A 24272-nucleotide genomic window follows, 5' to 3' on the forward strand; every position below is an offset into this window, starting at 1 on the left:
ATTGGCCATGGTGGGATCAGTGGATCATCCAGGACCCTCCTGCTAGGCTGCCCACCCTCCTGCCTCCCCCAAAGCAGAGTGAGGCAGTGATCAATAAGGATTTTGTGAATTTGTCTGTGTGTGGATATGTGTGTGTGTGGTGGTCATTTGGTATTTCCCTGTCTGTGTTTGTGTGTGTGTCTATGTGTGTGTGTGTGTTTCCCATCTGTGTGTGTTTAAGTAATGTGAGGAGGGGGCTAGAGTTGGAGGGGGGGTGAGGTGTTTTTTAGTTCAGTGCTACGGCTGTGACTGATATGGTGGCAGGCCCCAGCATGTGGGGGCCCAGGGGACCAGCTCCATATTGGCGGACTCTGTTGAGAAGCTTTCTGTTCCCCCCATCGATCCCTTCATGTCAGTTAGACAGATTCAAATAAATGTGCTCTGGATCTCTGCAGGCCGGTCGTATGCAGAGCCCCCCCCCCCATGTAAACGACACCCACACATCAGCCCCCAGTCTCTAGAGTTGGAGCAATACCAAGGGGCCATCTGCGTTCGACCAAGAGCTTTTCCACTGCACAGATTGTTTTTCACTTTGACCCCAGCCTTTGCTTGGGAACAATCAGACAATGTGTGTGACCCTGCACACATCATTCAGGTGAATTACCTTTTATTCTTCATTTGGGTGGCTCTTAAAACCAACTGGTGCTCACAGGAAGGAAAAACAGAAACACTCCATGACAAGTTTGGTCATGTTTAACAAAATAAAGCAATTTTTTGAATATCATTAAAAAAATAATTTGAGCTGATGAATATAACTGCAGAAGGCGCACCTTAGTGTTTTGGCTATCTTTATTTTCATTTTCAATACTATAGCAATATGTTATTTCAAAGCAAAAAAATAAAGCAAAAAAACCAGCAAACGTATATGTTAAAAATGAGAAAATAGTGACAGTCAAATTATATCACACACAATCTCCTTGTTACATTACAAACAATTTTAACTCTCAGGTATTTGGTAGAGGGACAAGACTGATACCATTATCCCTCCTGTACAGCAGCTAGTTACCTTAGAAAATGTACTATATACAACACCTCACTTATACACATGTATATAACTTCCATTAATTTTTAAAAATAAAATACAATAAAGACTATGTCCTGGTTGTGACCAATAACCTATAACCAACAACCAGCCAGTCTTCTGGCTGGCTGAAATAGAGACCCAAAAGATTTAGTTATTTTGGAGACTTTTTACAGAGCGAGCTACTGTATAACAAGTCAGTTAATGACATTTGCAGCTGCTAGTCAGGCTGTTTCTTATGGTGAGCCAACCAGCTGTAGGCTAACACTCCACCGAAAAGCAAATAAAGCAATTTGCCAGAAAATGTTGAGCATCAGCTAATTTAAAAGCAAAGACATGGAATTTAAAAACAAAGACACAAGCACGGACACACAAAGCTACCAGCAGACATTTGAAGAGCCCAGACCAGACTATAAAAATTGACTATGTCCAAACAAACCCACCATTAAAGAGACGGATTGGGGGTGAAGCCTCTTGAAGATAATGACAGGGAGAAGAGGGTGACCCCTGACTGCAGGTGATAAACTGATCATAACTCCATTTCTTCCGTTCACTTCATGAACTTCATCACCCCTTCTGCTCCGTATTCACTCTCCTCATCACCCCTCTAAACCCAATTCTTCACGCCTCCTCCCCCTGAGCAGACACCCATGCGAGAGGATGCCTCACCCTCCCACCTACTCACCCACCCCCTCCTCTGTACCCTTCTTACTGATGAGTGGGATTTACTGTGCACTCGTCCACAGTTCTCCACCAGTCACACACGCCCTCTGGGTCGATCTAGGTCGAATTCAATTTGTAAGGTATTATGTATTGATCTTAGTGCTCTGTGCCCCCCGATCACCCGCCCCCACCCCCTACCCCTGTGTGGCCCTGGCAGGTGCTCATTGACCTAAATGTACAATTCCTTGGATCATCAGCATCATCATTATCATCATTGTGATCACAGAAGCCAGTCTGAGCCAGTATTAGGGTCGGTGGCCTTAGGCTTGTAGAGGCGACCCTTTGCTGCATCTGCTGTTCAGAACCTTCTGCACAACTAATGCTGTGAAGTCGACTTGAAGGTGCTGCATGGGTTGAAACACACACCACCTGAAATCTGCTGTGACAGTTTTGTCAATGCTTGAGATTCCTCTTTCATGGAAATTTATCAGCATGAAATGTTTGGTTGAATTAGCCTGTTTTCTTGGTCTTTTGTGATTTTTTTTTTTTAAAAATGGCTCAGTTCTACTTATTTGCATGATTCATCTTTACCCACTTCATTTAAAAAATAGCAGTGATAACCAGACCCTCTAACCATCAATTCTACCATTTAGCATAGCCAACAGGGGCTAAATCTTTCACCTCAATGGATGTTCCATAATCTCTCCATCAAACCGAACAGTAAGTAATTCAAACGAGATAGTTAAGCTCCAAAGGATATACTGGGTGGAAAAATAATTCATTGTAATTTGGACGTGTGATTTACAGGTGTAATATTCAGTGGGGTGAGCTGGGGGGGAGGGGTCTATAAATTTGGAGGTTAAATCAATGGCTGGTTTGACTGGATAAATTGAGATCTGAAAAGCTTTCATGACTTTCCTATTAGATTAACATCAAATATTCAGCAGGCTGTGGACTGCTTTCCCATAAGACAGTTTGTGGTATCACACTGATGTCAAAACAACCACACATTCAGCCCAGCACCAAAACCTGCACACATCAGCACAGCCTCACGCTGAACATATTTTGGTGTGCTACAAATGACTGACACGTAAACACAGGAGCGAAGGTCCTGCATGGCTGCCACAGATAAGAGGAATAAGGTCACATGCTAACAGGGGAGAAATCGCTGTGCCAAGGTGAGCAATGGCTATGACATTTCACAAACTAGGCTAATTCCCCTGAAAGTTTAGAAAGGGCACGTTGCGCATTATTGCATCACGGTAGTGATTATGTTCAAAGCATATTAGAGTCACTCTTCTTTCCCTGCAGCTGTGCATGGTAATGTTCCTCGTCAAAGAGACATAAACCATCACAACAAGCACATACATAAATTACCACGCTTCATGCTGCTCATTTTAAAACAAAGCTTGGAAAGTGGATAGAAATCACAGAATGGAATAAAGAAAAAAATGTGATTTATTCTTTATCTCTGACAGACATGCCAGGGAAATCCATTTTCTCAAATTGACAACATGAAGAGCTGCATGCACGTGCATGTATGTGTGCACTTATTGGGCAACATAACATCTGTGCATGTATGAGTGAGTGTGTGTGCGCGTATGGGGGGGGGGTAGGGGGGACAGAATGAGGGAGGGAGGGAGCCCTGTGTAGGATGTCAGTGTGGAGTTTCTTTGTCAGCATGTGGGATTCCCTCTGTTTATCCTTCCACTTCCTGTCCAAGCAAGGAAGCATGAAAGACCGCCCGACTGGACTGACAGGAAATATGACGCTGTTTGCTTTGTGACTCACACTGTGACCTTCAGACAAATCCTCATCACATGACAAGTTTTAGAAGTGCAAATACGTATATGCATGCTGAAAATGAATTTTGCCACCTCTTTCAGAGTAGGGCGTTGCATTTCTACTGTAATAATGCTTTACATCAGGATTTAGTGGACAGCATTCTTGTAACCCCAATGAGCAGGTGGTGTAGTTTCTTCTGAGTCATATACTGTAGCAGCTAGTTTATGCTACTATGCAACAGCACAAAGGTGAGTACTGTTGTCATGTACATGTGCCTTGAGGCGGTAACATTTTTGCTTATTTGCTCATTGACTTGTTTGTCTGCCTGTTTGCAGAATTACTCAAAAACAAGTTTTGATGAAAATTTTTTGTGTGGTAGTGAGGTAGTGCATGGCCCCAAGCAACAAACTATTAGAATTCGGTGGTGACCCAGATCATAGTCTGGATACAGGCTTTGTTAGAAAAAAAATTCTTTATTGTTATGGGAAAAGCACAACGAGGGGATATGTACTGATAATATTGCGGATACTGCTGGATAAAACTGACACAAGACATCTCAAGATTTACCCAACAGCAAAGTCTAATATTCCTAATTTCTAATTCCTGATCTGGCAATCCAGAATGAACAACAATTCATATCATGAGGGTCAAATCACTATCGGACTGTTGCTTTCTGGTGAAATGATTGAATGCGGGAGAAGAGATCCTTTTGCTCTCTGAGTGCTGTCTATTTAACACTATATTTAATAGGAATATTGACAACAGCTGCCACATTCTACGCTTTTATCCCTTTCATCCTTTGTGAGCATACAAGAGTGCTGTACATTTCTGAGGCCATTACAGAACGAAGGTAAAACGCTCAGTCAAGCTATGAGAACACATCAACAAGTGACAATATAACAATTACAATTCATCAGCGTTCTATCAACAGCTCAGTGCAAAATAATTACTACATGCATTACACTGAAACACAGTAGTGAAGCAGACATTAACACTGAAAAAATAGAATTAGTCATATGGCAAGAGGGCAGCACGGCGGCACAATGGGTGGTGCTTTTGGGTGTTCCCTTGGTTCTCTACCAAATTGTCCGTAGGTGTGAGTGTGTGTGTGTGTGTGTGTATCTGGGTGTTTGTTTGTCTTTGTCTAGAATAAAATGGATGGATGGACGGATGGATGGATGAATATGACAATGTAAAGATAATTAAAAGTCCAATATATGACATCTAATTGCGTCCAGTTGTATCATTTTTGATTTCACATTACAGACCAGAATGGTACTTGCCAGCATGCTTATCAATGACACAGCATGTTCATATGATCATATTCATATTATGTTCAACTTTATTTGAAAGGTTTTATTGCAAGTAAAGATAATATTTCTGCTGACAAGAATCGCTCGTGTCATAAATGTGAACTTAATCCTGTGACCATGATAAGGTAAGACATATAGGATTAGAGATGCAGTAGTTTCCTCTGAAATACTGTCTACTAGTAGGAAAAGAGGTGTAATATGGAGTATAATGCAAACTTCTTAATTTGTGGTTTTGTCAGGTTTTTTTATTTATTGGCTGGAAGCAGAAACATCCTGGAATCTTAATCTGACAGATTTTGTTACTAAATAAAGAAGCACAACTGTTACTTTAATCAAATGCACAGTCATACTACATTTAACGGCAGCATGACATTCAAGATTATTCCCATTAGTGTAATGTTGTCACCCTTATTTATCTAAGGAATGCTTTATGGGCTGGAAAACAACTCTGTAAAATGTCTGCTGAAGCTCCTTAAACCTCTGAGAATTGCTCAACCTCAGTTCCTCCTTATACCTCAGTGAACAGTTTTGTAATATGTGGTAAATCATCTAGTTACATAAAAAAAAATCCTTATTATGTGAGAAACTCAATCAGAATGAATCAGCAATCATGTTTGGATCATTTCAGAGCATTTCCATAATTACACATCTATGAGCAAAAATTAAGAAATTGTTGAATTAGTATAGTAACGAAGCTAATCTGAAATTAATATCCTATTTTCTAGGAAAATGTCAAGAAAACTGTGGAAAAAACTTTGATTACTGTCTGATACAGGTTGCTGCTATAGAGAAGTCAGACATTCATTTAGTTATCGTCATATCCATGATCGTTAGTCACGAGGTGCTGGAGCCTATCCCAGCTGACTGGGGGCGTAAGGCAGGGTACACTCCAGGCGCGACGCCAATGCACCGCGGAGCCATACAGACAACCACGCACGCACACACTTACACCTACGGGCAATTTGCATGTTTTTGGAGGTGAGAGGAAGCCAGAGAACTTGGAGAGAACCCACGCAGATACAGGAAGAACATGCAAACTCCACACAGAGCGGGATTCGAACCAGGAACCGCCCTGCTGTGCGGCGACGGCGCTACACACTGCGCCACCGTGCCGCCAGGGAAGTCAGACATATGCACCTTCATATGGAACTAATGGGGGACTGGATCCATTAATCCCATTTAAGTACAATTGTAATTCGACTTTCTGATAGGACAAGAGGAAAGGTCAGTGGTTCCTGGGTGTTGTATGAATAGTAGGAGATCTTTGTGGGCAGCAGGAATCCTTTCTATCGTTGGAAACAACCAAAGTGCCTCATTTATTTCAATTTGTATCTTTTTTCCATCTTTTTACTTTCCGTCAAACACAACTTGGCGAAAACCCTTGAACCGTGTCATGATGTTTAAGCCCCGACTGAGTGATGACTGACTGTTGTTTTTCTTTCTAACCTGTCTGTCTCAGAAGTGAGCTTCCTTCCTTCCTCCCCTTCAGATTCCACTAGTGTCTGAGTTTGGTGTCATGGGGGGCAACAGACAGAGACGGAGCCGGTGGTGAGCCTGGACTACATCAAACATACACCAGACGCTACAGCCGGAAGACAGCGAGGAACCGTGAAGCACTGCTCAACTCTGTCCCTGTCTATCATCAAAAAGCTGGCAGAGAATAAGCTGCACCTCATACATGGGGGTGTCAGGCAGGTGGGGGGGACGGGACGTGAGCCAACATTTAGTCTGCAGTTTTTTAATGTGTTCTTCTGTTTGGTCTTGTTTGAACTTTTTTCCATAGGGGAGACAAAACGAGAATATCAAGTTGCAGCTGTATCTTCATTCCTCTACCATCCTTTGTCTTTGTGGAGGACCATTACAAAATAAAGGTCATACTCAGTTATTCTGAGGGAAAAAAAACTTGTTCTCAAAGTAAGAAGATAGATTTTCCACCTGACTTGTATATAAGAAAGCCTGAAAATGAAAGCAGGTACTCTCTGTGGTTTCCCCTGCAGCTTTTTGACATTTAGTGAAGCTGTCTTCTGACTTAATGACTTGAGAATAAAGAAATAAAGAAGGTATTGTGGGGTGTCATTGCTGCACGTAGTTAATATATGCACCATCAATTCTATTGTTGCTGATTTCAATATTCAGGATAGATATGTGGAAAAATGTATGTTTTTTTGTCCAAGCTTTATTGAAGCGGCCTCAAATGGACCAGAAATCTTGACACGTATATTTTTTTAAATAAATGTTTTCTTTTTCAATACTTTGCTTGATGAATTGGAAACTGCAGTCATTTGCAAACACGTCAAACTGAAATCCTAACATGTCAGACTTGAATGAGACCAGACATTTCTTAACCCAAAGCAAGCTAACCTAAGCCGATCCACGGGCAGAGGAAACCAACCAGGACTGGACCGGCCATCAGATGTACAGATCGTCTCAGCCAGTCTGGAGGTATTGATCTCTCTGATTGATCTAAGACTCTGTCCATCTGCCTTATCCAGACCTTAATGCCACAAAATACACAGGATAGACAGGAGGGGAGGGTGAAAAAGGATAGCAGGCCAATGATAAAGAGAAGAAAAGCATGACAGGATAGTACATCAGGTACTAGAATACAGAGTCATGGCCAGTCGACTCTGAACAGCTGGTGTTGATAACTAATTGCCATTGCTTGGTGATTTTGTAAAACATGAAACCCGGAAACCTGATAGCATGAATTAATAAGTGAACAATTTTGTCTACAATGGGGCCTCCTGTTCCATTGGGGTTTCTTTACACAGACACAATAGACGTTTAGAGGGGCCCACAGGGGTGTTCATTCCCTCAAGTAGTAACTACAAGCCCTCTGCATGACTGAGAAGCACTTGATCAAATAATGACACTAAGAGCGATGTTCCTGCTCATGTCGCCATCAGAGTAATATGCAATGTGGGATGTGCGAATGGTGTTTGGGAGTGAATCAATTGAGGTTTCTCTGTTTCCTTTTTTCGGTTCTTTATGAAGAAGCCTAGAGAGAAGTAATGTGGGTGGTGAATGAGGAGCCATTAGCTCAACGGCTGAATGAAGCGATTTTCCAGCCTCCTTTTCCTTCTTTGACTTTCACTTGTGGCAATGAGAACACCTGCACCAAAACCTGGGCCTCATGTCAGGGTTAAGAGGAGCAGAGCAGAGAAAGAATTAAAAAGACAATCAAAATCATTTTTTTGTTTATGTATGAACTCACGTCTGAATTTAAGTCAGCGTCTGATTTGGTGGCTGTTTACACAATAACCATTTCACTCAAAAATGGTAACATTTTGCTATAATCTTCGTCATGAGAACTGTTTTCTGGGTCTGATAATGCAAACTTTTGAAAACATCACTACAACGTCAAAAACCCAATTTCTTAGCAAAACGCTCCCCATTTGTGGGTAGCTGGTCCATTTTGAGACAGCATAGCGTTACGTGAGTAAGGGAACATCGTGTTCATTCGTTCCAAACAACCAACCTTTCAGAGTTAAGCAGATGCTGTAAATCAATGAACCATAAAGCTCAGGGACAAAATTGCATCCAATTGTCTTTCCATTGACTGTGTGCAATCATGGCCCTTAGATTCACCTCTAAGGGCCACGATTCTGTCTCAACAAAAAGCCAAGCATCATCACTAAGTCTTACCAATAACAAAGAGTTATTTGCGAACATTATATTTTGATTGTTTAACCTCTATAGATGAGTGACGGCTCTTATAAGGGTTCAGAGCTGCTGTGTTTTAGCTTTCAGGTTGACACAGACCAGCTAGTTATTTCCCCCTTCTTCTGATCTTTACACTATGCCAAGATAACTGTTGACTGAAAAATAAGATTAAAAAAAAGCAAACAAGTGCATTTCAAAGATGTCAAACGTTCCCATGACATAAACATACAAAGTTTATTCTCACATTGTGAAACCATCACATCATTGGTGTCTCTTTTGCAATTGACATCTTCGATCAATGCAACCGACGTGGAAAGGTGAAACATGTGAAACTGAGGCATTGTGGGTGCTGACTGATTCTGTCAGAAGGCTGATATATGGCAGGACAGATGTAGCAAGGGAGAGCTTGGGGGCAGGTGGGGATGGGGGAGGGCGTTGGTTGTAGGCCTGAGGTAAGCTGGCAGGCGGGTCACAGAGGAGAGGCGAAACAACAAGAGAGCAGGAAAGAAGAGGAGCAGGCAGGCATGCGAGCTATGTGATGATTATCAGAAAACACAGGCATGCCTGTTCTCCACCCTGCCCAGGCTGGGAGGCACAGGGCTGGGTCCCTGAGCAGGTGTGCAGGGTGGGGAAACACGAGACAGGAGGAAGGAGTGGCAGAGAAAGAGAGAGAAACGGCTAGGAAGATTGAAGCTATAGCAGGAATGAAAGTGAGAAGAAGACAAATTGGGGAAAGACAGGGGTGATTATTACTAAAGAAAAAAAAAATAGAAGAAGAAATACTGAATGTCAGGCATGAGATCTTGATGATGTTGTGGCTGCGAGTGATCGGACGTGAGATGAGAACAGAGGTCAGAGTAGGTGGAGGAGAATGACACAAAGGTTTGCTGCAAGCTATGCTGGTCATTAACGTCTCTTGCATGGCTCAATAAAGAACTCAGACACTGGAAGACTGTATGCCTTCCAGCATTTGTCTGTATAGTTAGTTGTCAATATAGAAACAGCAGTGTATCAGAGGAATCAGAGGGATCAATGGAGAGGAAAGGTGAGTGGAACTGGATCACTGTGACCCACCTTTCATCACTATAACACACACACACACAATGTCACCTGTGCCAGACACACACACACACACACACACACACACACACACACACACACACACACACACACACACACACACACACACACACACACACACACACACACACACACACACACACACACACTTGAGCCACTCTTGGTCCATCACAAATACACACAAATTGACCTCTATTCCCATTGCATTGTTTCTGTTTTCTGTTTATTTTCCTTCTTTCATATCTCTGTTTTTAAGCCTTGACATCTCACGCTAATGTAAATACAGCTGACAAAAGAAGCGACTGCACACTCAAGGCCTCATATGTCAGGGCAGTCAGTGGAAGTTGTTGCTTGTACTCCCTCTTGAGCAGCTTTGCAGTTTGTCATAGATATTAGTGCTTTTATACTTTTGGACTGCTTCAGTTATACCTCCAAAATCAGCTCTATTATAAAAAGGAACACTTGTGGAATCATGGAAGCACACCTGCTGTGCTAAAGTATGCTGAGCTTGTCCTCTTTCTGAAGATGTTTTGAAGCTGAAAGTACAAATAATTGGCTTGTGACTCCAAAGTGCAGCATATTTAACCACACATATATCAGCAGAAGTCCCGTCTGTCAACCTGCACACAGTCACCATCGCTATGTCACTTCTGGTAAAGAGCACAGTCTGCGGGAGCATACGGACGCTTCTCGCAAAAGGAAGTGGTAGGTTTGAAAAGTGTCGCTGTAGCCCCACGTGTTGAGAGATGGCCAAAAGCTGCTTTCATTTCAACGCAAATGACTTGCAATTACACTCTGTGCATCATGCGGCTGAGATGCATCACTTTTTATTGTGCTGTTGAGTCCCTCCAAGGCTGATATGTCAAAAATGAAAAATAAAGAGTCAACCCCTTCCCCTCATAGCCCCAGCTAATCTGACCCTCCCCATGCACATATACATACAGTCGGTATCTTGCCTTCTGAATGGCTTCCACTGCCACATGTGAAAGCAGCACAGTTTTTTTCCCCATTTTTCAGTCTCACAGTTTAATGAGTACCTTCTGCTGGAATGAATGGATTCACCAATAACCAGTGAAATGTTCTTGGGCTAGCATGGCCTTAGCCCGTAACGCTCTGTTTGTTTTCTGTTGCATTTGCACAATCATAATAAAGATCAATATCCAGAGACAATAGATGTCCGGCAGCATCAGACAAAAACAACATACTCTTATTTAATTGCTGCAGAGCTGTCATTAATCTACACTAGTGTGTTTGTGTGTGTGTGTGTGTGTGTGTGTGTGTGTGTGTGTGTGTGTGTGTGTGTGTGTGTGTGTGTGGCTGTGCGTGTGTGCCTGCATGCATGTGTGTATGTGTTTCTCTTGCACTATCTGCACAGACTCTTATTTTTTCTAAAAAACGCTGGTACCTTTCTCTCTCCAACTCAAACACATGAGGCACGTCGTTTTCCGGTCAAGGAGGACCTTGATGAATTGCTGCAAGGCAAGCTGAGAGAGGCACAATTAAGATTCCATCATGATAACGGTAAAGCCAAATTATTTACATTAACAAGAAGGCTCAGCTCACCCAAACATTCTTTCACGACTGAAGAAATAAAAGCCCCCGCCTCTGGAAGCTGGAGGAGCTGTCTTCCGTAAATTGTTTGTGCTTTTAATTAATGAGCCAGGCAAATGTTTGTGTATACATTTATGAGTGTGTGTGTGTGTGTGTGTGTGTGTGTGTGTGTGTGTGTGTGTGTGTGTGTGTGTGTGTGTGTGTGGTGGGTGTCTTATGATGGGGCAGGAGTCATTCCTCTTTACCTCTGGGGGAGGTAAAGAGGAATGATGTGGTGGGTGGGAGAAGAAGGGCCTCTCACTGGCTCATTAAAACGGCCAGTGAGGCACAGACTACAGATGAGGTATTTCCTCATTTGATGCAGATTCAACAAAAAAAGTATATTATCTTTAAAAAGTATGTGTATGTTCACAAAAGTAATGCTTCTTAGCTGAAAGGTAATTAAAGTTGGGAAGAGGTTCTGAAATGTTTATCACAAATATTATGTTCTGCTTTTTATTTTACAGTTATTTGAAATAATATCCCAAGCAGGTTGGCTTTAAACTTTTAAATGGTATAACATTCACCCCTAATATGAACTATTACTCAAAAGTTTGGAAAAAGTAGTCTTTTTAAAAAAATTACTTGAAAAAAGTTTTTTTCTGTTTCAAACCTTTGTTTTACATGTGCATTTTATGTTAATTCATACAGGTTGTGATCACATCTGACACTCGCTTGTTAACCTGAGCCACACCTATATAAGGCATGAAGACTCAGGAGAAAATGGCATCTGTGAGGAAGCCACAGCTGGGCCAGTGTGATAGAGATCGTGCCATGAGCATGCCGGAGGCGGGACAGACCGGCAGATGAGTCGACAGGGTGATGAATGTTCACCATTCCACACTGGCATGTCTACCATCAACAGATCTGTTTCCTGAACCAGACCCTGGTTCTGATTGGCTATCTCCACAGCTGATTTGCACCAATATGAGACATGCACGAACCAGAACAACAAGAGATTGTATGATGCATGATGGACAGCAACTCTGACTTAGGAGTGGGTCGCCATCACTCAAGATCACACCCTGAGGTTGGGTCAGTCTTTGAAGTGCAGGATGTTAAGGAGAAACCTAATGACAAATGATTATATGAAATATTATTTAAATAAGGAATACACATTACAGATTAATCGATAATCTCTTGCTAACGAAGTTCTACGATGAGGACAAAAATACGTGCTAAATGTGGAACAGTAGGCTGCATAGACACCCAGTAGTTACAAGGAACATAATCATTTGTGTAAATCTTTATTTAAATTAATCAGAGCTTATTTTCATGGCACTCAATGCAGGTTCAAAGTGGATTATTATATATTGTTATTTACTTTGAATCTTTGGTCTCCACCACCTCCGTAGACTAGTTTCGGGTTGCGCGATTGCTAAATGTACTGATATTTAAACCTTTGACTAGTTTCCAACGTTTTCATTAATGTCATTGATAAAGTGAGACTAAATACAAACGGTAAATATTAAACTACACAAATCCTAGTTGTTATATTTATAATGAGTTGCTGAGTTGAACAATAACTCTCGGTGTACTCGTCGCTTCAATCATACTTTACCTTCAACTTGTCACTGGATCCTCTGTTAATATAAAAATATTGGTCATAGCTGCTTTTAGTTTATTTACTGGCTGCAAGTCATGAAAGTCTGTTAAGAAGAGATTTGGTGTTTTTCAACTTATGCAATCACAAAAAATAACATGTACTTATGTACTTTGGAAATACAGGAACAGAAATGCAAACAAGTCTGCTAAAAATCAACCATGGCTTGAAATGATCAATCTGAAAGACTGATTATGGACAATTTTCTTGAACAAACTTTCTCTCATGCAACATTTTGACATATTTATAAACTGCATTGTTAAAATACTGTATATACATGTGACACAATTGTGTGTGTGTGTGTGTGTGTGTGTGTGTGTGTGTGTGTGTGTGTGTGTGTGTGTGTGTGTGTGTGTGTGTGTGTGTGTGTGTGTGTGTGTGTGTGTGTGTGTGTGTGTGTGTGTGTGTCATTTCACAGCTCAAGTCATCTCAGAACAGCCATTCTCTCTCTCTGTCTGTTTGCCTAATGTTGTGGAACAAGCAAATTGAATGTTTTAATAAGCGACAGCAGTTACTTACTAATGAGTAATAAAATACATGCATCCAACATTTCACAAGAGAGAGAACAAAACATCCCATAAAAGAAAAATAAATAAATACACACCCTATGCAGCAGAGTATTGCTTGCTTTTTTCATTGCTCAGAATTCCAAATCATCAAACAACACCTCAGATTTGTTATCTGTGACCCCCTCTCTAATGGGCTGAGCTCTAGTGAGGGAACCCCTGGATTGAACTACTGAAAACACTAATTGGTTATTCTAGCAAAATGCATCATGAATACAGAGATAATACTGTACACGCAAAACCCCCAAACCTACATAGGTCTTTTCATTTTAGACATTCCTACAGATTCAGACATAATCCCTACAGTATAATGGAGCATTTTCACATTGAAGTATTAGAATTTAAGAGCATCAGTGATGCTTGGCTGTTTGTCAGAATGATGCTTCATGATTCCTTACAGGCAGAGATGCCCTTGGCTTGAATAAATCAGACAACATGCACCCAAAAGTCCTGCAAATGCATATGCGTGTGCCTTTGTGCTTTTGCACATGCGTGAGTGTGTTTGTGCTTGTGTTCACGGGTATGTGCATGTGCAAGTATTTACATATTTTCTCCAAATGTGTTTGCATATTTGCACAGCTGTGTATGTTTATGCCACACACTCAACATGAATGTTTTAATTTGTATGTGTAACAAAGCTTGTACTTGTGTGAGTGAATGAGAAAGTTAGAAATGAGTATGTGTGTGTGTGTGTGTGCGTGCGTGAGTGTGTGTGTGTGTGTGTGCGTGCGTGCGTGCGTGCGTGTGTGTGTGTGTGTGTGTGCGTGCGTGTGTGTGTGTGTGTGTGTCTGTGTTAGGTGGGATCTGTTCCCTTTGCAGACACAGAGCTGTGCCCGGTTGCAGAGAAAGTAAATCCAAAAACATCCAGAAAAAAGAGAAACCCTCTGGTTTTCCTCCGTTCTCTTGCTTATTTTTTCACTCCTTCTCCTCCCTCTCTTGCTCCTGGTGCATCTCACCCTTGTCCTTGTGTGTGCTAACGACGGGGTGTGTCTGTCACTCCAAGCATTGGGGCTAAATTACCATATTAATTAGCTCATCCTTTGACCGACAAACACAGAACTGAAATGTCACCACACTCACATTGGCCATAGGAAACACAATTAGTGGAAGTCATTATTGTTTGGGCATTCCGCTGTGTTTCTCACTCCATTTCCTGTGTGTTTCATTCCTCCCACTCCACCAGCTCCTTCCCCAACTGTCTGCCCCCTACAAGCTTTGTTTCTTGTTTGCATTGCAAAGCATCACGTTTAGATCCACGTGAGATGGAGCTGAAATAGTCATGTCTAGCATGAAGTAGTAGCCTTCACTCACAAGACTCAGGAACTGTGGGGAGTTTCACTTCCTCATACTAATGATATCACATCGAGTAAAACTGCATGCATTTCATTTTTTACAGACAAGGTGTGCTGCCAGTGAAGCAGGCACTGGGTTTCCATCACACCCTGGTCCTGAATATCCCCTTTTCTGCAACCTTGCAGATTCCAGAAGACAGGGTGTCCGAACAAAATGCACTATTTACTAAAGGAAAATAATTGTCAAAACAGTAAGACACTCACGCTATTCTCAGAGAATTTTGCATGGCTGGAGTTTGAATAGCCAGCAAATTTCAAGCTTAAATTAAAACTCAAAATTCGGAAACTGAGGCACATACGCATTTAGACATGTGTAATTAAATGCTTAAAACATTAAAAAAAATAAAGAAACGATTAAACATTAAAGTTAACAGTCTGAACATTCTTATCTAATATATCACCTAAAACATCTAATGTATTACACCAAACACATATAATATACAGTGATACCTCTACTTACGAATGTCTCTACTTGCAAAATTTCTCAGCAGGACAATATTACCTCTACTTACGAAAGAAATTTCGACTTACGTAATGTAAAAACACAGTATCTGCTGATACTCGAATAAAAACACAGTATCGGCTGATACTTGAATCTCCCACAGGTTCCTGAACGCAACATTCTCATAGCTGCTCTGCCATTGGCTATTACCTATTACGTATCTTCCTGGCATCCCATTGGCTAAGAGGGATGCCACTCCACCTCTGTGTGGAGCTAGAACGGTGCTTATGGAGTGTCTCGGCATTCGGCACTCGACCCGTGAGGTAGTCTGATAGTTTTGCGCAAATATAATAACTTTTTGAGTACGTATTCACGATGGACCCCAAGAAAGTGACGGAGAAAAGAGGAAAAGAAAAGACGAAGAAAAGAGTTTTTTTGTCCTTACAAACAAAACAAGAGATAATAGAAAAGCATGAGAAAGGGATGCGTTTGGTTGATCTCGCCAAAGAATATGGCCGTAATGCATCTACAATCACCACGTTATTAAAATCAAAGGGAGTTTAAGGAGTTTAAGGCATCGTGTGGGGGGTTGGAGAAGTTCAGAAGGAGGACTGGAATTCACTCTGTTGTTCAGCATCGTGAGATAGGAGCGTATGAACCAAAGAGGGCAAAAAACAATGGGGACAGCTGTTAAAAGGTAAATGACAGTCATTATTATTCCTTATTCTTTGTTTTTTACGTTATGCACAACTCTCATTTGTTGTATTTTCTACTTACGTAATTTCCTCCGGAACCAACTAATTTCGTAAGTAGAGGTACCACTGTATGCTGTATGCACAATGATGCTGCTGTTTTACTAAATGTGTGTCCTATATTTATTTCACTGTGTAATCTTTATATGACATATAATAACAATAATAATAATAATAATAACTTTATTCATATAGCACCTTTAAAAACAAAAGATTACAAAGTGCTTTGACAAACAAGGCAAAAGCAGGATACATATGACAACAAAGAGCCAAAACAGTGAGGGCAAACATAAGCAGGACAAAATAAATTAAGCTAAAATTAAGGTAAAGTTAAGCAAAACATACCAGAACAGGAATTAAGACAGAGTGTACACACGTACGTGTGCATACGTTTCTATTGTACGCCGACATCCCTTTGGTATTTCTCTAGGAGAAAGACAGCATGTGATCAACTGGATGAATACTGAAGTCTGATGCTGGGCAGAAAATAACTTGTCTCCTGCATTGTTTTAATCGTAGTCTATTTTAAGAATGGCTAATGAATGACTAATTCAAGTAAACAAGAATTTGTTTATCAGGATTTTCTCAATTTACCCAGGGTTTGATTTTTTATAAACAAATGGCCTTGCAAATATTTTCTTGTTGTCCTTTCCTTTACGGTCTTGTCCAACTAGTGGCTGGGTGATTATCTACTTCAGAGAACTGAGATATGTAAAACTACAGACATTCATGGACGATGTAATTATTTTACCAATCAACTTTTTTGTCTTCCAAATAAGTTCACCTGTTCCTGAAAGTCTGAGCTTTACAGGTCTCTGATTAATTTGCTTATGCGCTGATGGAGACAGGATATGAGGAAAAAAGTAGCAGCTCCTAAAATTAAAGTAGCAGTACCACAAAACTTTACTGAAACACTCTACTCAGTGTAAGTTAAAGTAAATAATAATTCCAAATAGCCTCATCATTGGTGTGGTCAGTACAATGATGCTGTTACTGATATGGTAAGTGAATGTGACCTTACATTTTAATAATCCCTAAATATGCAGATATTCATGTATTATTTAGTACAAATTCTTATCAAGTGTTTTCACCCTCTTAATGTTCCAGAGTAGCTGCAGATGTTTCAACAGTGTCTTTATTAGGTACCAATTAGGACATCTTTCATTTATCAGCCTATGATCACATGCACAGTCATATAAAGTCATGTGTTTGTGTGCTCTCCTGGGGCCTTCGCTTGAGCTAACCAGTGTAAGAACTGGGTCAATCCCACTGCGCTGAACACCGAGAGTCAAACAGCGACAGGTTTGTGGGAAACAAAGAAACTGAGGAGGCGCAGAGGCCTGTGTGAATCAGAGGCAGCATCAAATGCAGCATTCAAAGCATCAGTCAGAAACGTATAGTGTGTGTGTGTGTGTGTGTGTGTGTGTGTGTGTGTGTGTGTGTGTGTGTGTGTGTGTGTGTGCAGCGTATGTGCGGCACGCTGCCTATGTGGGTGGACAGAGCAGGGAGCTAATCAGATGTGTTATTTGTGTGAGAGCAAGGCTGCTCACAGAATATGTGAGAAAATCATCTTCGACCTTGTGCTTCACTTTCATGCTGTTACACTTGATGACATCTCACGTGACCCGAGTCAGACGCATTCAAAGGACAAGTCAAGGAGAATCATCAGAGACATATACATATTAATTATTTTTATTTTATAGTGCAATGAAATAATTGTTTTCTTGGTTTTCCAATCTAACATTATTGAATACTTATGTAATCAAATGAAGATACAACAGCCTCAGTACTGCGGGATTAAAAATCACTTTAAGATATAGTTAATAACGACGCTGCCCTGCTTGCTTTTAAGTTGGACGGAGTGACTCTGCTTTCATTTGGTTTGCATGGTATGGGTGTTCCTCTCTTCCATCCCTAATAGAAGATGGAGTTTGGCTCCCATGAGTAAAATGTGACAGATCCCACATTGTTTATTGTTGCTTGTCTCTCCTTGAGCAGAAAGACAGAAAAAAAAAATACTTGGAATTACAAAGATCACATTTTCATCCTCTTTAATCTGATGTGTTAAAATGGGGTTTTGGCGAGTTGAGGTGTTCATGTAGGGGGTGACAGTGTTCACATGAGTGTGCTGTGGCAAAGAGTGAGCGTGTGTGGGGGGAGAGAGAAAGAAAAATGTATTCAAAAGGGAGAGTGGGAACTGTAAGGAGGGGGGTGGGGTGGGATACAGTGATCTAAAACTGTCCTTGAGGGTTTCAGATGCATAAAGGGAGGAGATGCTCCATACAGGGAGAGTGGGCTGTTTATTTACTGTAAAAAAAAAAACTAAAAAAAACCTGTTATCCTTTAGGGCTTTCCAGTGGAACTTGTCCCTACCACTACCTCAGCTGCTATACCTTCCCCCAGCTAAACCCCCCAGTTAAGCTCCATCCATGCAGGCAACACAGCATAGTGGAAAAAAGAAAAAAGGAGAGTGAGACTCTCCTCCACGTAGCCTTTAGCTGTGTTCCTTCCCCCGTCTGGAGCTGAAGATCAGGAAAACCATGCAGTGCCTCTGCCTCTGCAGCAAGGAAAACAAGCGGACCCCTTATGCCAAATAAGTGCTTATTAAATCCCAGACAGCCTTGCAATTGTGCTGTGCAGCCAGTCAAAATAAGAAATTGTTTGTTGTTGGTTTATTCAACCTGCCTCCCTCTTATTCCACATGCTTTCTTAACCTCCTCCAAATGAGCCCAGATTTTTCTGTTTTCTCTGTTTCATCCCCCCCCCCCTCCCTCGTCATCTTTCTGTTTGTGAGAAATGATGTGTGGCTGAGGCAAAAACACAGGACATGACAGCCAAGCAGCAAAAACATGTAGATGTGACAGTATAAGAGGGCCACTGGAGGGCAGAAAGAAGGAGGCAGTATTAGGGAGGGAAAATGACAGGCACAAACAGAAAATCTGATAGAACTGAGACAAAAAAAAATACTGTGCAGGAGGGAAAGAGAGAGAAATCCTGAGGGATGAAATATTTGAAATAGTGAAGGAGATTGTTAGTGTGTTGAGAGGGAGGGAGAGAGCGATGGAGTACATGGTGAACAGCAGACTGTGGGGGCGCGTGTTGTTGAGGTGGCCCAGGTCCCTGATGCCCTCCTGTTTCATGGATCTCACGGCCTGTCAGTGAAGGCAGCCCAGCCATACAGACAGCTGTGCTCAGGAGGCTGCAGGGGTGAAAGGAGAGGGGAGAGAAAAGCTAACAGAGGACAGGATGTTTGTTTTCTATTTTGCTCCACATCCCCATCAATGTCCTTGTTTTTCCTCCAGGCTCACTGTATGTTCATTTATCTCAAATTTCTTTTGTTTGTTCTGTGTGTCTGTAAAAGTACCACAAAGGAAAACAAGTCTTACTTCACTTTTTCTAGCTTTGCTAATATTTACATTTTCATTTACTGTCTTTAATGTATTCATTTTGCTATTGTACAACAAGTCAAACTGTGTCATCTGAAATGTCCCCTTTTCTATGTCTGCACCCCGAATTAGCCTCCCACTCCTTCGAGACTACATCTGTGTGTGTGTGTGCGTGTGTGTGTGTGTGTGTTCTGGTATTTTAAAGGGGAAAGATGCAAACTGGATGCATTGCATTAAGCGGTAAATGTCCAGACCCACCACAATGCCATTTGACATTGATCACAGGTTTGTTCAAATGATTGTTATCGGTCCTAAGAAGTCCTAGCCTCAGGCTCATGGGATGGATTCATATTAACTCTCACAATGCATCGCCCGGTGCAGACTTAAAAAGAATACAACACTTTGTCGTCCAGGGCGTCTCTTTTTATGTTCACATCCTCTACATCAGAGGGCTCACGCAGATCAATGCACTCCCCTCTTTCCTTTGAAGGGACAAGTGGTGTCCCTGTGATGCACCCCCCCACACACACACACACATACACATCCCTATCACCAGTCACAGCCTTCACGAAGGCCTCCACTTACCTCATCCACCTACTATCCAGCCTCGCCAGCGCTTCCTGCCATCATGGCCTTTTTTATGAGCCTCTTCCCTGGAAGGACAGGTTAATAGAGGACCTGGCCCGACTCAGGCCCGCCTGGTTCTCATTCCGTCCCTAATAAGACAGTTCATCTCCTCCCTTACTGACTGCTCGCCAGCGGCAAAAACTCTCCCCCAATGTGCTGACTACCAGCATGTGTGTGTGCGTGTGTGTGTGTGTGTGTAGCTCTATGGTGGCCTTGAGGTGCAAAACATAATCCTACCCCACCCCCTCCAAGAAATATGCATCATAGGAACCACATTAATATTACATACACATTCACTGCACATACTTTGCTTGTGTATGACCGTGTCACTGCTAACCAATAGCATGATCAGACGCTTTGTTGCAATCAAGATTCTTTTTTTCTATTTTTCTGCTGGTAGATACACATGGCCAGGGTGACCTTGCTTCCCTCCCCTGTGCATTCCTTACCTATTGAACACTGAAATAATATCCAGCTCTGCCCACACCAATTCAATACCCAAAAGCCATTCAGCAGTGTAATGTTGAAAAACATTCAACCAGCAGACAACCAATCATTTTTTCCCCCTCAGGAAACACACGTTATTTCTGTCCTGCCACAGCTACATAAAAGCTATTCAAACAAATGGAGAAAAAGCTCATTGCAGCAATAAAAAGCCTCCACATTCTGTATGATATAATTTAAACAAGCTATCAAGATATGAAATAGAAAAAAGAATGTATTTAAAGTCAAAGCTCGTGAAATTTATTACTTTGTTATGCACTGTGATATTGTGATACTGGGTGGAAGTAAGTGAACTTTGCTAAATATAGGGTATGCGACTTCCACATTACAACTGAATATGATATTGCCCATGAAACGAGGTATGCTGTATTTCAGCATAGGAGTTACCTCTATTGGATATAACAGATCTTCTGACATTATTTAGAGAGAAGCATGACAAAATATCCTGTTTTTAATTTTTATGTGCTTTACACATGTGCTTGACTTTTGTGTGTTTTCTGACATTCTTTTATTTTTTTTAAACTATTTTATGTGTTTTCAGAAATGCTGTGTTTTGTGCTTCAGGGCCACCATACTACAGCCCAATTGAAGACAGAGAACCAAACCAATGAAAGTAAAGCCAAGGTTACCCTGTAAATCTGGTCCCAAGGACACGATAACAACCTTCTGTAAATACTGAAACAGAGAGACTATGATCTTTTTACTGGGTTACAAACGAAAGACAGAAGCTGGAGGAATGGGGAGCCAGGCCTGGACCATAATGCCTGGGCTTTAGGTGCTTTAAATCAACTTGACTAGTCAAGCTTTAAAGGCAAACCAACTCCCTCCTGTCCAGAGGAAACCCAGAGAGACTTGGTGTCCGGTAAACAATGTCCGCCTCCTTCTTTGGAGCCCATGGAGGGAGAGGAAAAGGCATGTCCTTGGGGCTTCAACTTTGACCCTCCCTCCTTGATGAAATATGGGCCCTGCCCTGTGGTGTAAATTTGTTTGAACTGGTGTCCCTAATGGGCAAGGGTGTGTGCATGGTTTTCATTGTGCCTTTGTGTTTGTGCTGTTTTTTGAGCTTGTATGCTTGAGACATTGTGACGGTAGGGTAGGAAAACTATGTTGTAGGTTAAGTGCTTCAGACTGTTGTAGGTTAACAAATATAGATTCGATTCTTTGGGTTAACTGCTGTAGACTTATCGGTGTAGGTTAACTGGTGTAGGCTAGCTTGTGTAGGTAGTGTGGTGTAGGTTAACCATCATGGGCTAAGTGGTGAAAGTTAGCTGTTGTTAATCGCGGGGAGTTATGTTCTAAAAATAAACCACTATAGGGAAAATCAGCCTCATTTTTTAATCCTTTCCAGCCTTGTAAAAAGCCCCAAACCCCCTAAATTATGACTAAAAAAAATCATTTTTAACAACATAGACATCTATATTCATCCTGTGCATAATTGATTATATATAAGTTAAGTAAATAATGATAAAGTATGAAAAGAAATGCAAAAGTCATGAGCACACACAAGCTAAGTTTTATTCCTTGGACATCACATGGCAAAGAACAAGATGCTGTCTCAAGTGAGGGTTTTTCCATCTTCCAACTAGAGGTGGTGTCCAGAAGCACTGCTCATTACTTCAAATATGTACACTCATACAAAAATATGGACCAAGTGATGGCTTGTATGCCAAAACACTCGTCTTCGTATGTCAAGGAACTACTGTATCACTGTACACATATACTATAAATGTGTGTATGTGTAATATGTTCTTATTTATTGTATTCGCATAAAATCTTACATTTCTCATTTTTGTGTAGTAATTACTAAGTTACAGGGTGAGAGGAAGAATGTTTTCATAGGCCAAACTGATACTTTGATAAATGTGCTGTGTAATGACCTATGTGTAATACCAGTTGCTCTGTTCATTCATATTCGATATGGTACTTGGCACATGATCCATCAGCAAAGCACAATGACCTTTACCATACTGATGAACAACTTCTCACTCTGTGTCTCAGATAAGGATTTATGCCTTCTGAAACAGCTGTCTGTGAATTAAACTGTGACATTTGGTGAGGATTTATGGACTATTTTTGCTCCACAAAATCCTCTCACCAAATGGTGTATGAATAAATGTCTTAAGTCATTTTGTGTGCTATAACAACCCATATTTTGCTTTTGGCATGTCATTTAAAAGCCATTCCCATTCAGTGGCAATTCAAAGAACTGACACATTCCACAGGCCTTCCCAGTCACACACCTCCTCCCTCCAAATGTGTTTGGACAATTGTGTTTAATTAATAGTCATCATTCCCTTAAAAAATGGCAAGTAGTACAGCTATTGTAAAAATAGGGTGCATCCAAGTCTGTTTATCATCAGAGAATTTGTGTTTTGTGTTTATAATGTAGCGGAGTTATTTCTAAAGTGAATTTGCTTATTGCTTACTGTCTGTCTCCAATAGACCTGTCATTATTTAACACTCCTACATAGAATTAATGTTATATACATCAGCCTCCAGTGTTGTGGTAATTCAGTCTGGGAAGCTCTATAACAGTGATGTGCGGTCAGGGGAGGCAGATGAGGCATAGCCTCACCTGCCATCATGAAAAAAAAAAGGAAAATGGAATAAATAAATTAACTACTAATATTTTTCCAGCGATGTGTGTCATAAATTTATGTTCCATTTAACGTCACCAATTTTAGGTTATTTTTACTCAAAATCGCTGAATTTTCACATTTACTGCTGAAATACGGAGCAGAGACCTGCGGTGAGGCACCAGCCAGCCGAGTCTCACCATGGATTGCGCGATAGCTCAGATAGCTAGTATGCTATACAGTGAGACCGTAATGCTATCTCTCTATATGTCGCTATTAAAATGTTCAAACTTGTTTGCTCTATGAACTAAATTCCCGTAATTTGGCTAATGTATATAATGTACAGTGTTTTTGTGTCAACAGCTGCATGTGTGTAACGTCATTATTGAGTTGAGTTGAGCGGTCCTGAAACCGCTGTTAAAAGGCACTAAGTGAGGCACAAAAATACCCGGCCTCATGGATAGGGGGCGCTGGTGATCCCAGGGATTCCTCAGCCGAAGAAGAAGTGAATGCAGGCTACGATCTGCATTAAGTCAGTCAGTCATCTTCAGATTACCACCGCTATATCCGCCGCAGCGGGTCACAGGGAGCTGGAGCCTATCTCGGCGGCATAGGGCGTGAGGTGGGGGACACTCCGGGCAAGACGCCAGTGCACCGCAGAGCCGCACACAAAGACAGACAACCATGCACACACACACTCATTCCTATGGACAATTTGGAATGGCCAATCAACCTGAAGCGCATGCTTTTGGAGGTGGGAGGAAGCCGGAGAACCTGGAGAGAACCCACGCAGACACGGGGAGAGTATGTGAACTCCGCACAGAGCGGGACTCGAACCTGGGTCTGCCGTGTTGTGAGGCAGCAGCGCTAACCACTGTGCCACCGTGCTGCCTACATTAAGTCAAGTGCTGCAATTATTTTTTTTCCGCTCGCCTATTCAAATGTAGGATTACATATTACAAACTGAAGGAAGATACGGACAATTTTTTACAAATAAGTCATTGACACGTTTGTTCAGTGGGAGCGGCACATGGACTTCATTTACAAGTAAACCTGACATATTAACAGGTAGGTAACAACATTACGTTTTTTTAATCAAATACGCTTATTTGTGTTTTACAGTTTGTGTAAATAATTATGCAATGAAACTTTAACATAACCCAATCACTGTTGCTAATTAAATGGTGAATAAGCTACACTGTAGGTTCATATTTTTGTAAATCTGATCACGTGATCATGATGCCTCACCAGCCATGATCCTCACTGCACGTCACTGCTCTATAATGTCACCATTTGTGACATTAGTTTGT

This window comes from Antennarius striatus, chromosome 7, assembly GCF_040054535.1.
Source record: "Antennarius striatus isolate MH-2024 chromosome 7, ASM4005453v1, whole genome shotgun sequence".
In the NCBI taxonomy this organism is placed as follows: Eukaryota; Metazoa; Chordata; class Actinopteri; order Lophiiformes; family Antennariidae; genus Antennarius; species Antennarius striatus.